Below are 13,172 nucleotides of genomic sequence, written 5' to 3' on the forward strand. Positions count from 1 at the left end.
GACAGGAAATAAAAGACAATATATACATTAAAATAAACAAGGAATGTAGGAAAGTTAGGAGGTAAAATGATGATGGAATTTGTGCAGGCATACTTTGCCTGAGACACTAGAGGTTACCTGGGAGATTGAGATATTGGGAAGTTATTGAGTGTCAATCTTAGATTATGGAGCACTATTTTAAAGTGATACTATAATCAAAGCAGATTTGAGAAAAAAATTGAAAGACCTAGGAATAACTTAAGAATGTAAGAACTGGAGAGCAAATAAAATGTAACTTCGACATAGGCTTTTTCAGCATCACCTGGGAAAGACAAAGAGAAAGGCAAAGCCAGGTCCCCAACACCACCTAATCTAGTTTACTATTCAGTCAAAACTCATTTCTTTTGTCTACTGAACAATTATGTAGTATTCTAATTAAACTGAAGTTCCCATGATGAGGAAAAGTCTGGGAAAATATTCCAATATTACTACCAATATTAATGTAAAAATTATGTTAAAACCCCTTCACACACAGGAGGGAATTTTCTTCCTACGAAGGTCCCTTTCAAGGGCTCCCTTCATGTCTCTGTTCCTTGGGTCATAGATGAAGGGGTTCAGCAAGGGAGTCATGACTGTGTACAAAAGAGCCATGACAGTACCTTTCACAGTAGATATTTTACCTGATAGGCATTAGTACAGACAAATGACTGTCCCATAGAAGAGCAACAACACAGAGAGGTAGGAGTCACTGATGGAGAAGGCCTTAAGGATACCTCAAGCAGAAGAGACCTTGAGAATGGAGGACATAATCCTTTCATAGGACAAAAGAATGAGTAGGAGTGGGATGACAACAATGATTCATTCTATAATAAATATCACCAACTTATTAATATGAGTGGTGGTGAATATTTCACAGAAAAATTGTGGGATCACGTTGCACAGGATAGTCAGGGAATGAGTCAGCAATAAGGAATAGAATGTGGGTAGCACACAGGACAGCACCACCAGGGAGAGACAGAGCTTGGGGGCTTATGATGGTGATGTAGTACAGGGGGAAGCAGATGGTCACATAGCAGTCATAGGCCATGGCCAGGAGAACCAAGTTCCCAAGGCCTCAAAAAAAGAAAAGAAAAAAGAAAAAAAAAAAACAAAGATAAAGAAAGGAAGAAATAAATTGTGTTAGGCAGCCTGCATAGAGGATGGATGGAAATTGCATGATTTGTAGCAATTTGAGAATTGTGACAGAGGAAAAGCAGAGGTTAGGGAAGCACAAGGTGCTGAGAAACCAATACCTGGGAGTGTGGAGATTGGAGTTTAGGGGAATGAGGATGATGATGAGGAAGTTCCCCAGGATGGTGGTGAGATACATGGCCAGGAAGAAGGCATAGAACAGGTTCGGTGCTATAGCTTGATGGGTGGTCCCAGGAGGAGGAACTCTGAGATGAGAGTGTGGTTTCTTCCCATTATTATCTGTCTCCACTACCTTTAAAAGAAATAATTTCCTTAAAAATCCAAGCGACAATGATTGTTTCTCTCTACTCACAGTCTTTACATGTTCTATAATAGTTGCTCTCACAATTATCACAATAAGTATAAAATTACAAGTGTCTTTAATCTCTATGATTATTTTTTCTTGTCTTCTTTTTTTTTCACATAAGGGAGTTTATTAAGCAAACAAAGTGTCTTGCTGCAGGGTAAGAGAGAAAATGAGAGGAAAAGAGAAAGAGTGCACGCTAGAGAGAGTGAAAAAGTGAGGAGGAGAGATAAAGAAAGTGCTTGTTTTCTTTTAAGCATGTTTCACTACTCCATTCTTTCCTATATACTTATCTGTTTACTTCTATCACAAAAGGAGTGTTGGATTTTCTCTTCCCTGCCTGGTTGATCATCCTAAGCAATAGGTAATTGGTTTTTGCTTTATAATATTTTATAAAGTGATAGTTCTCAAATACTTTTGTAAATTCTACCCTCCTATAATTCTATATTTGACATCAAGAAAATTTCATTTATGCCAAATATTTAGATCACCATTTAAACTCAGGCAGAGATGTCACTCATTCCCAGAACTCTGCATGCCATTTCTTGATGATCATGTTCACTTGGATGTATCGCAGGTATCTAAAGATCAACAGGTTTCTAATAAAACTCATCATGTTGTGTTTCATCCATACTACACTTCTTTTCTACTCTGTCATGTTTCAATAAAAGGAATACAGGATCCACCAAAACAGACACATAGATCAATGGTACAGAAGAGAAGACACAGAGACAAACCCACATAAATATAGGTATCTCTACTAGACAAAGGCAACAAAAACATTCACTGGGAAAAAGACAGCCTCTTCAACAAGAGGTGCTGAGAAAAATGGAAAGTCACATGCAACGAAATGAAATCAAACCCCTCTCTCTCACCTTGCACAAAACTCAATTCAAAGTGGATCAAAGACTTACCCTGTGCCTAAAAGAAGAAACAGTAAGCCCAAATCTTCACCAAGTTGTCCTAGGACGTGACTTTGTTAACATGAACACTAAAGCAAAAGTAGTAAAATCAAGAATCAGTAAATGGAATGGATTTAAACTTAAAAGCTTCTTCTCAACAAAATAAAGTGAGAGCCTACAGAATGGGAGAAAATCTTTAAAACATGCACCTCAGATAAAGCATTAATCCTTAGGTTTATAAATAACTCAAAAAACTTAACAACAAAAGAAAAAAACAAATAATTCATTCAATAAATGAACTAAGGAACTAAACAGACACTTCTCAGAGAAGAAATACAATCACACAAGAAATATTTGGAAACATATTCAACATCTTTAGCAATTAGAGAAGTGAAAATCAAAATGACTAATATTTTATCTCACTCCAATTAGAATGGAAATTATTAGGAATACAAACAATAATAAATGTTGGCGAGGATGTGGGGTAAAAAGTACACTCATATATTGCTGGTGGGAATGCAAGTTGGTGCAACCATAGTGGAAAGCAGTATGGAAATTCCTCAGAAAACTTGGAATGGAACCACCATTTGACCCATTTATCCCACTCCTCGATTTATACTCAAAGGACTTAAAATAAGCATAGTACAGTGACATAGTCACATCATTGTTTATAGCACCTCAATTCACAATAGCTAAACTATGAAGCCAACCTAGGTGTTCTTCAACAGATGAATGGATAAATAAAATAGGTTATATATATATATGATATATTCATATATGTATGAAGGAATATTACTCAGCTTTATAAAATAATGAGATTTTGGCATTTGCTGGTGAATGAATGGAGTTTGAGGATATCATGCTAATCAAAATAACCCAAACCCCTAAAAACAAAGGTTGAATGTTTTCTCTGATATGCAGATGCTAATTCACAATAAGAGCAGGGGGACTAGGGAAGAATAGAGTTACTTTAGATGATGTAGAGGGGATTCAAGGGGGATGATAGGGTATGGGGGTAGGAAGGATAGTAGAGTGAAACATACATTATTATTTCATGTACATATATGACTGCATGACTGATGTGATACTACATGTACAATAAGAGAAATGCAAAATTATACTCCATTTATGTATGATTTATCAAAATGCATAAATGCATTCTACTATCATGTATAAATAATTAGAACAAATTTTAAAATTAATAAAAATAACTTTTTAAAAAAGGAACGCAGGATTCAATCAGAAATCTGTGAACATTCTTTCATTCTTCTCTGTCACCATCAACTCCAATTGTATCTATCACATCCCATATATTCTACATTACATTTCTCTGCTGTTTCATTCAATCCTTATCAAAAATCACATTTCTAGACCTTGATGACATCTTATCTCACCTGAACTATTTAAGTGGTCCAGTTGGGACTCAAGTTGTGTCTTTGTTTACTATACCTTATATATCCATCTCCTTCAATATGCTTCATTCACACTGTCATTCTTTTTTTTAACCTATAAAATTAATAATTCTTTTTCAAATCATTTATTTTGTTTTAATTAGTTATACGCAATAGTAGAATTCATATTGATATATCATATATAATAAAGTATAATTTTTCATTCTTCTGATTATACATGGTGCAGAATCCTACCAGTCATATAGTTATATATGTACATAGGGTAATAATGTCTGATTCATTCTACTGTCCTTTCTACCCCCATAACCCCTGCCCTCCCTTCACTCACCTCTACCATATCTAAAGTACGGGTTATAAAATCAACACCCATATATCAAACCCTTTCCTATATATCAGTGAGAAATCTACAGAAAGAGAAATTAGGAAAACTACCCCATTCACATTAACTTCAATACAAATAAAATACTTGAGAGTCAATCTAACAAATGAGGTAAAAGAGCCCTACAATGAAAATTACAGAACAGTATAGAAGGAATTTGAGGAAGACATTAGAAGATGGAAAAACCTCCCATGTTCTTGGATAGGCAGAATTAATATTGTCAAAATAGTCATACTACCAAAAGCATTATACAGATTTAATGTAATTCCAAGTAAAGGACCAATGACATTCTTCATAGAATTAGAAAAGGCAATTGTGAAATTCATTTGGAAAAATAAAGACCGAGAATAGCCAAAGTAATCCTTAGCAAGAAGAGTGAAGCAGGAGGCATCATAACTCCAGAACTTAAAATATACTACAAAGCAATAGTAATAAAAATGGTGTGGCAACAAAACTGACACATAGATCAATGGTACGAAATAGACATAGACCAATGGTACAAAATAGAAGCCACAGAGACCAACCCACATAGGTACAGATATGCCACACTGAACAAAGTTGTCACAAACACACTGTATCATTCTGAGATGGAAACTGTATCATCTCTCCTGAATCATGCTTTAAGATATTATCATTCCTTTTAAGATAAAAGTGAAGTTCCTTTGAAGGGTACAAATGGTACTTTATTACCTCAGCAGTATCTCTCTCCACAGTCTCATCTGACCTCTGAGTAATACAAGCCTTCCATTCTCCAGCACTGTTGGACTAAAGCATAATATATTGCCTCTAAAATTTCATGCTTGGTGTTCCTACACCTTATCACATTCTTCCCTCCACTTCCTCTTCTAGTTGGCTTATCTGCTTTATCTTTCAGGGCATAAGATGGCACTCGTGAAACTAGACCTGCCTTGTGTTCCCACCCTAGCTGAGTTGTGTTGCTGTTTGTACAGCATCCTGTTCTCATCCCATTGCAGTGGATGCCCTGATCACAGGTTGATAGCTGACTTGCCATCAGGTTGTGAATTCCATTCAGGAAAGACCATGTCTGGGTCATGACTGTCATAGTGTCTGAGGTGGCCAATACTTCACTAGTATTAGATATCTATCTATGAGGATGAGACCGATTCCTTAAACTTTAGTGGCAGAAAACTGCAATTAAGTAAAATAACCACAGTTTTTAAATCCTCCAAGCATAAACTCACTAGACTTCACCATAAATTTTGACACTCCATTACCAACTTTACAGGTGTAATTTTGTTTATTTGAAAAATGTTAGGGTATGTAAGAAGTATGGCACTTTTCCACTATACCAATGATTTACACATTTTTATGCATGAAATTACGTGAATTCAGTGATAATGATGTGAGAAAATGAATATGATGAGCATTTTATAAAGTATAGAGAAAGCAGAAGAAATGTTACACTTTTTTAATTGAGTTCCTCCTCAGATGTCCACATCACACATTATGATTAATTTTATGTGTCAACATGGACAGGTTCTGGATCAGGCGTTTATAAAATACCAATTCTGAATATTGGTGTGAAGGTATTTTATGATATATTGATTTTAAAGCAGTAGATTGAGTGAGTTAGATTGACCCCTAAAATATGATGAGCCTTGCTACTGTCAGTAGGAAGTAATAAGAGAAAGGTCTTCACTGACCTGAAGAGGAAAAATTCTGCCTCCAGAATGCTGTAGTCTCAAGTCAGTACTATCTACTCTTCCCAAGGCTGCAGTAGGCAGGATTTCCCTGCAGATTTCAGACTTAACAATCCCCAGCTATATCTTTAAAAGAAATTACAGAGTTCCAAATGGCGAATTAGAAGGTGACTGCATCTCCCGTTGCTACAGAACTCAGGATTCAAGAAGGGTAGGTATCGAGAGACTCAGACCAACAGAGAGCCACAGGGTGAGTCTCTCCCACAGGGTAAAGCTTGGTTGGACGGCAGGCCCAGACAGTGGGCTGCTTCTCGGAGCAGGGCAGGGCAGCTAGAGTCTTCCCCAAGCAGCCCTGCTCCCTCTGGCGCAGGTGGGTACACAGCCAGCTTCTTGGAGCAGGCCCACCCAGTGAAAGCTTTTCCACACAGAGCCAACCCCAAGCCATGAACCCAGCAGAGGCCCCTGGCCTGCAGGTGGCTTCGGGGATAAGGGCAACAGGGAGAGGCTATCCCCAATCAGCCCGGCTCCCTCGAGTGGGGCAGGCCCTGTCTATAGCCAGCTTCTAGGAGCAGGCCTGCACAGTGAGAGGACTTCCATGCAGAACCAGCCCCCAGCCCTGGACACAGTAGCAGGCTAGGGGCAGCTTTCTTTGGAAGCACTGCATTATCAAGTTCCTCCAAGACTTCAGGCTACTGAAGGTTGGGAGGTGATACACTGGAAATCTACAGGGACACTATAAGCCAACAGAGGAAATCTGCAATATCTCAGAGTCCCATGGATATCTGACCAATATGAGAAAACAAGGGAAGAAAATGTCCCAAACAAATGTAGATACTATATCAAAAAAACCCAATGACAGCATGGCGGAAGAAATGTCAGAAAGGGAGTTCAGAATGTACATAATTAAAACAATCAGGGAAGCAAATGAGGAGATGAAAGAGCAAATGCAGGCATTAAACGATTGCACCAATCAAAAGTTAAAAGAGCAAATATGGGAAGCAAAAGATCATTTCAATAAAGAGTTAGAGATATTGAAAAAAAACAATAGAAATTCTTGAAACGAAGGAAACAATAAACCAAGTTAAAAACACCATAGAAAGCATAACCAATAGGATAGAACACCCGGAAGACAGAACCTCAAACACTGAACACAAAATATTTAATCTTGAAAACAAAATTGACCAAACAGAGAAGATGGTAAGAAATCATGAACAGAATCTACAAGAACTATGGGATATCATGAAAAGGCCAAATTTAAGAATTATTGGGATTGAGGAAGGCACAGAAAAACAAACCAAAGGAATGAACAATCTATCCAATGAAATAATATCAGAAAATTTCCCAAATCTGAAGAATGAAATGGAAAATCAGATACAAGAGGCTTATAGGACTCCAAATATACAAAATTACAACAGACCCACACCAAGGCACATTATTATGAAAATACCTAACATACAAAATAAAGACAGAATTTTAAAGGCCATGAGAGAAAAGAATCAAATTACAGTCAGGGGGAAACCATTAAGAATATCAGCACATTTTTCAATTCAGAGCCCAAAAGCTAGATGGGCCTGGAACAACATTTACCAAGCCCTGAAAGAAAACAGGTGCCAACCAAGAATCTTATACCCAAAAAACTTACTTTCAGATTTGACAACGAAATAAAATCATTCCATGATAAACAAAAGTTAAAAGAATTTACAAAAAGAAAGCCAGCATTACAGAACATTGTCAGCAAAATTTTCCATGAGGAAGAGATGAAAAACAATGATGCAAATCAACAACGGGAGGAACTAGCCTAAAGGAATAGCCAAATAAAGGAGAAACCAAATCATGTCAAAAAACAAAAATGAGTCATATGACTGGGAATACAAATCATATCACAGTAATAACCCTGAATGTTAATGGCCTGAACTCATCAATCAAAAGACATAGACTGGCAGATTGGATTAAAAAGAAAAATCCAACAATATGCTGCATACAAGAGACTCATCACATAGAAAGAGATACCCATAGACTAAAGGTGAAAGGATGGGAAAAAAACATACCATGCACATGGACACAACAAAAAATCTGGAATATCCATCCTCATTTTAGATAATGTGGACTTACAGCCAAAACTAGTCAGAAGGGATAAAGAAGGACATTACATACTGCTTAAGGGAAGCAAGACATAACAATCATAAATATCTATTACCCAAACATTGGCTTATCCATGTACGTCAAACAAATCCTTCTCAATTCCAGAAATCAAATAGACCACAACACAATAATACAGGGCAATTTGAACACACCTCTCTCACCACTGGATAGATCTTTGAAAAAAAATTAAATAAAGAAACCATAGATCTCAATACCATAATCAATAATTTAGACTTAATGGACATATATAGAATTTACCATTCAACAAAGAACGAATACACTTTCTTCTCAGCAGCACATGGATCCTTCTCTAAAATAGACCATATTTTATGCCAAAGAGCTACTGTTACCAAATACAAGAAGATAGAGATACTACCTTGTATTCTGTCAGATCATAATGGATTGAAATTAGAAATAAATGACACAATGAAAAACAGAAACTTCTCCAATACCTGGAGATTATATAATATGCTACTATATGATGAATGGATAACAGAAGACATCAGGAGGGAAAAAAAAATTCTTAGAAGTAAATGAGAACAAAGACACATCATAAAATCTCTGGGACACTACTAAAGCAGTACTTAGAGGAAGATTTATTTCATGGAGTGCATTCAACAAAAGAAGAAAAAAATCAACAAATAAATGACTTAACACTAGAGCTCAAAGCCCTAGAAAAAGAAGAGCAGACGAACACCAAAAGTAGTAGAAGACGGGAAATTCAGAGCTGAAATCAACAAAATTGAAAGAAAAGAAACCATCAAAAAAGTTAACAAATAAAGGGTTGGTTCTTTGAAGAAATAAACAAAATTGATTGATAAACCCTTAGCCACACTAACAAAAAGAAAGAGGGAGAAAACACAAATTACTAAAATTAGGAATGAACAAGGAAATATCATGAAAGACACGAGTGAAATACAAAATATAATTAGAAGCTATTTTGAAAATCTATACTGCAAAAAACAAAAAAGCATGAAGACATCAACGAGTTTCTAGAGACATACGAATTACCTAAACTGAACCAAGAGGACATACAAAACTTAAATTAATCAATTTCAAGCAATGAAATAGAAGAGATCATCAAAAGTCTACCAACAAAGAAAGTCCGGGACCGGATGGGTTCTCAGCCGAGTTCTACAAAACCTTTAAAGAAGAGCTCATTCCAATACTCAGCAAAGTATTCCATGAAATAGAAGAGGAGGGAATCCTCCCAAACTCATTCTATGAAGCCAATATCACCCTGATACCTAAACCAAACAGAGACACATCAAGGAAAGAAAATTTCAGACCAATATCCTTAATGAACATCGATGCAAAAATTCTCAACAAAATTTTAGCAAATCACATACAAAAATATATTGAAAAGATAGCGCACAATGATCAAGTGGGTTTTATCCTAGGGATGCAAGGTTGGTTCAACATCAGGAAATCAATAAATGTCATTCACCATATAAATAGACTTCAAGTTAAGAATCACATGATTATTTCAAAAGATGCAGAAAAAGCATTTGATAAAATACAGCATCCCTTCATGCTCAAAACACTAGAAAAAATTGGGGTAGCGGGACATTCCTTAACATTGTAAAGGCCATCTACGCTAAGCCCATGGCTAATATCATTCTAAATGGTGAAAAACTGAAAGCATTCCCCATAAAAACTGGAACAAGGCAGGGATGCACTCTTTCACCACTTCTCTTCAACATTGTCCTTGAAACTCTAGCCAGAGCAATTAGAGAAACCAAAGAAATTAAAGGGATACGAATAGGAAAAGAAGAACTCAAACTATCCCTATTTGCTGATGACATGATTATATATTTAGAGGAACCCAGAAATTCCACAAGAAAACTTTTAGAACTCATAAGTGAATTCAGTAAAGTAGCAGTTTACAAGATCAATTCTCATAAATCCAATGCATTGTTATACATAAGTGATGAATCTTCAGAAAGAGAAGTTAGGAGAACTTTCCCATTCACAGTAGCCTCAAAGAAAATAAAATAATGGGGAATCAATCTCACAAAAGAGGTGAAAGTCCTCTACAATTAGAACTACAGAACACTAAAGAAAGAAATTAAAGAAAACCTTAGAAGATGGAAAGATCTCCCATGTTCTTGAATAGGAAGAATTAATATTGTCAAAATGGCCATACTACCTAAATTGCTATACAGATTCAATGCAATTCCGATTAAAATCCTAATGACATACTTACAGAAATGGTGCAAGCAATTATGAAATTCATCTGGAAGAATAAGAACCCAGATTAGCTAAAGCCATCCTTAGCAGAAATAGTGAAGCAGGGGGTATCACAATACCAGATCTTCAACTCTACTACAAAGCAATAGTAACAAAAATGGCATGGTATTGGTACCAAAGTAGTCAGGTAGATCAATGGTACAGAATAGAGGACATGGACACAAACCCAAATAAATACAATTTTCTTATACTAGACCAAGGTGCCAAAAATATGCAATGGAGAAAAGATAGCCTCTTCAACAAATGGTGCTGGGAAAACTGGAAAACCATATGCAACAGAATTAAATTAAACCCCTATCTCTCACCCTGCACAAAACTCAACTCAAAATGGATCAATGACCTCGGAATCAGACCAGAGACCCTGGATCTTATAGAAGAAAAAGTAGGTCCAAATCTTCAACATGTTGGATTAGGATCAGACTTCCTTAACAAGACTCCCATAACACAAGAAATAAAAGCAAGAATCAACAACTGGGATCAATTCAAACTAAAAAGCTTTCTCTCAGCAAACTATCAGTAATGTGAAGAGTGAGTCTACAGAGTGGAAGAAAATCTTTGCCACTCATACTTCAGATAGAGCACAAATTTCCAGAATATTAAAGAACTCAAAAAACTCTACACCAAGAATACAAATAATCCAATCAACCAATGGGCTAAGGAAATGTACAGACATTTCACAGAAGAAGATGTACAAGCAATCAACAGATATATGAAAAAATGTTCAACATCTCTATTAATAAGAGAAATGCAAATCAAAACTACCCTAAGTTTCCATCTCACCCCAATTTGAATTGGAGATTATGAAGAACACAAGCAACAATAGGTATTGATGAGGATGTGGGGAAAAAGGTACAGTCATACATTGCTGGTGGGGTTGCAAATTAGTGCAGACACTCTGGAAAGCAGTGTGGAGATTCCTCAGAAAGCTTGGAATGGAACCACCATTTGACCCAGCTATCCCACTCCTTGACCTATACCCAAAGGACTTAAAATCAGCATACTACAGAGATACAGCCACATCAATGTTCATTGCTGCTCAATTCACAATAGCCAGATTGTGGAGCCAACCTAGATGTTCTTCAGTTGAGGAATGGATAAAGAAACTGTGGTATATATATACAATGGAAAATGACTCAGTCACAAAGAACGATAAAATTATGGCATTTGCAGGCAAATGGATAAAATTGGAGAATATCATGCTAAGTCAGATAATCCAATCTCAAAAGAACAAAGGATGAATGATCTCACTGATAAGCGAATGATGACACATAATGGGGCATCGGAGGGGTTAGTGTTATGGTTAGGTTTAGGGTTAGGGTCGGGAGGGGGGCAAAAATGGAGAAAGGAAGAACTGTATATAGAGAAAAGAGGGGTGGGAGGGGTGGGGAGAAGGGAAAAAAAAAAAAACAACAGAATGAATCAAACACCATTGCCCTAAGTAAATTTATGATTACTCAAATGGTATGCCTTTACTCCATGTACAGAGAAACATGTATCCCATTTGTTTACAATAAAAAAAAGAAATTACATGTACACACACACACACACACACACACACACACACACACAGACGCTGCTTTCCTTTGGATATTCCTGAAGCTCACTATTGCCTGATGTGGTGGTGGTGCATGCCTCTAATCTCAGCAGTTTGGGAAGCTGAGGCACAAGGATTGTGAGTTCAAAGTCAGCCTCTACAACTTAACAAGGATCTAAGACCTCAGTGAGACCCTGTCTCTAATGAAATGTTTTAAAAATGGCCTGGAGATTTAGTTCAGCGTTTGAGCATACCTAGGTTCAATTGCTACTACCAAAAAAAAAAAAAAAAAGTACAACAAAACCCCACTATGTTCCAAAGCTGACAAAAATGCAGAGGGGGAGCATTAAGAGATGTGGGAAGCTTGTTCACAAATATGATATCAATGAGTCTTAATGCTGGGATGTTCACCCCAATGTTGATGGGATTTAACACAACTGCTTTAAGAGTTTGTACCTTTGGCCATGATGTGTTGGCATCACAGTAGGAAGAAACTTGTGGAGAAAATCATGTGCCTGCTTTCTCAGACTCTTGCTTATGTTTTGAGTTTGTGGGACTATCTTTGTGTTAATAACCTGTGCAGGGTTCACAAAACCAGAGATTCACCTGCAGATGTTTTCAATGATGTTCCACTGAGCTTCCAGTCTTCTTCAGTTATTAAATTCAGTATCCTCCATCTGGACTGCACATAAGAATTATGTAGTGTAGTGTTTCTAAAATTTTATATACATGCAAATTACATACCATTAAGACATTATTTCTGTTTCTGTAGTTCAGATCTTACATTTTAAATGAACACTCAAGTAGCAGGGTTAATACTGTGATCACTGGAGTGCACTTGAGTAGCAGATATAAACATTGCAATTAAACACACATTACTGAATCCCTTCAGGTAATTTAATTGGAATCCCTGAGAAGTGACTTGTGCAAAACTTTCTAAAGTTCCTTAGGTGAATGGAAATTAAAGAAAATGTTAAGAACTGTTATTGCACTGAACCCTACCTTACAGTCCTGTTATGTTAAAATCCTATGATTTTTGAGGATTCACTGCATAGTACATAATATTAATGAACACTGTTATTGATAAAAAGTGTTATAAGTGATGAACATTAGTCAAAATATTTCTATACTTTGTCAAAGTTTGACAGGCAGCTAGATGGAAAAGAGGAAATTTTCATATCTGAAAAATTACCTTGCAGAACATCATACAATCTGACAAATCAAGACCCTCATGTTGGAAAGAAAACAGATTAGTTTTTATCTTTACGACTTACCCAGAGTGTCAGAGGGTGACTCTGGGGCCCTGACCCAAGATCCTGTTCCCCTTTACTCATTGTAAGCATATGAAGTAACATCCTCTGTAGTCATCTCATATCTAT

The 13,172-nt window shown here is 36.5% G+C and overlaps 1 pseudogene; it reads right to left on the reverse strand.

The window, feature by feature from the left end:
* Window positions 1-504: 504 nt before the first annotated feature.
* Window positions 505-1,443, reverse strand: LOC124980898 (olfactory receptor-like protein DTMT; annotated as a pseudogene).
* Window positions 1,444-13,172: the final 11,729 nt, after the last annotated feature.

The sequence above is a fragment of the Sciurus carolinensis genome, chromosome 3 (assembly GCF_902686445.1).
Source record: "Sciurus carolinensis chromosome 3, mSciCar1.2, whole genome shotgun sequence".
Taxonomy (NCBI): Eukaryota; Metazoa; Chordata; class Mammalia; order Rodentia; family Sciuridae; genus Sciurus; species Sciurus carolinensis.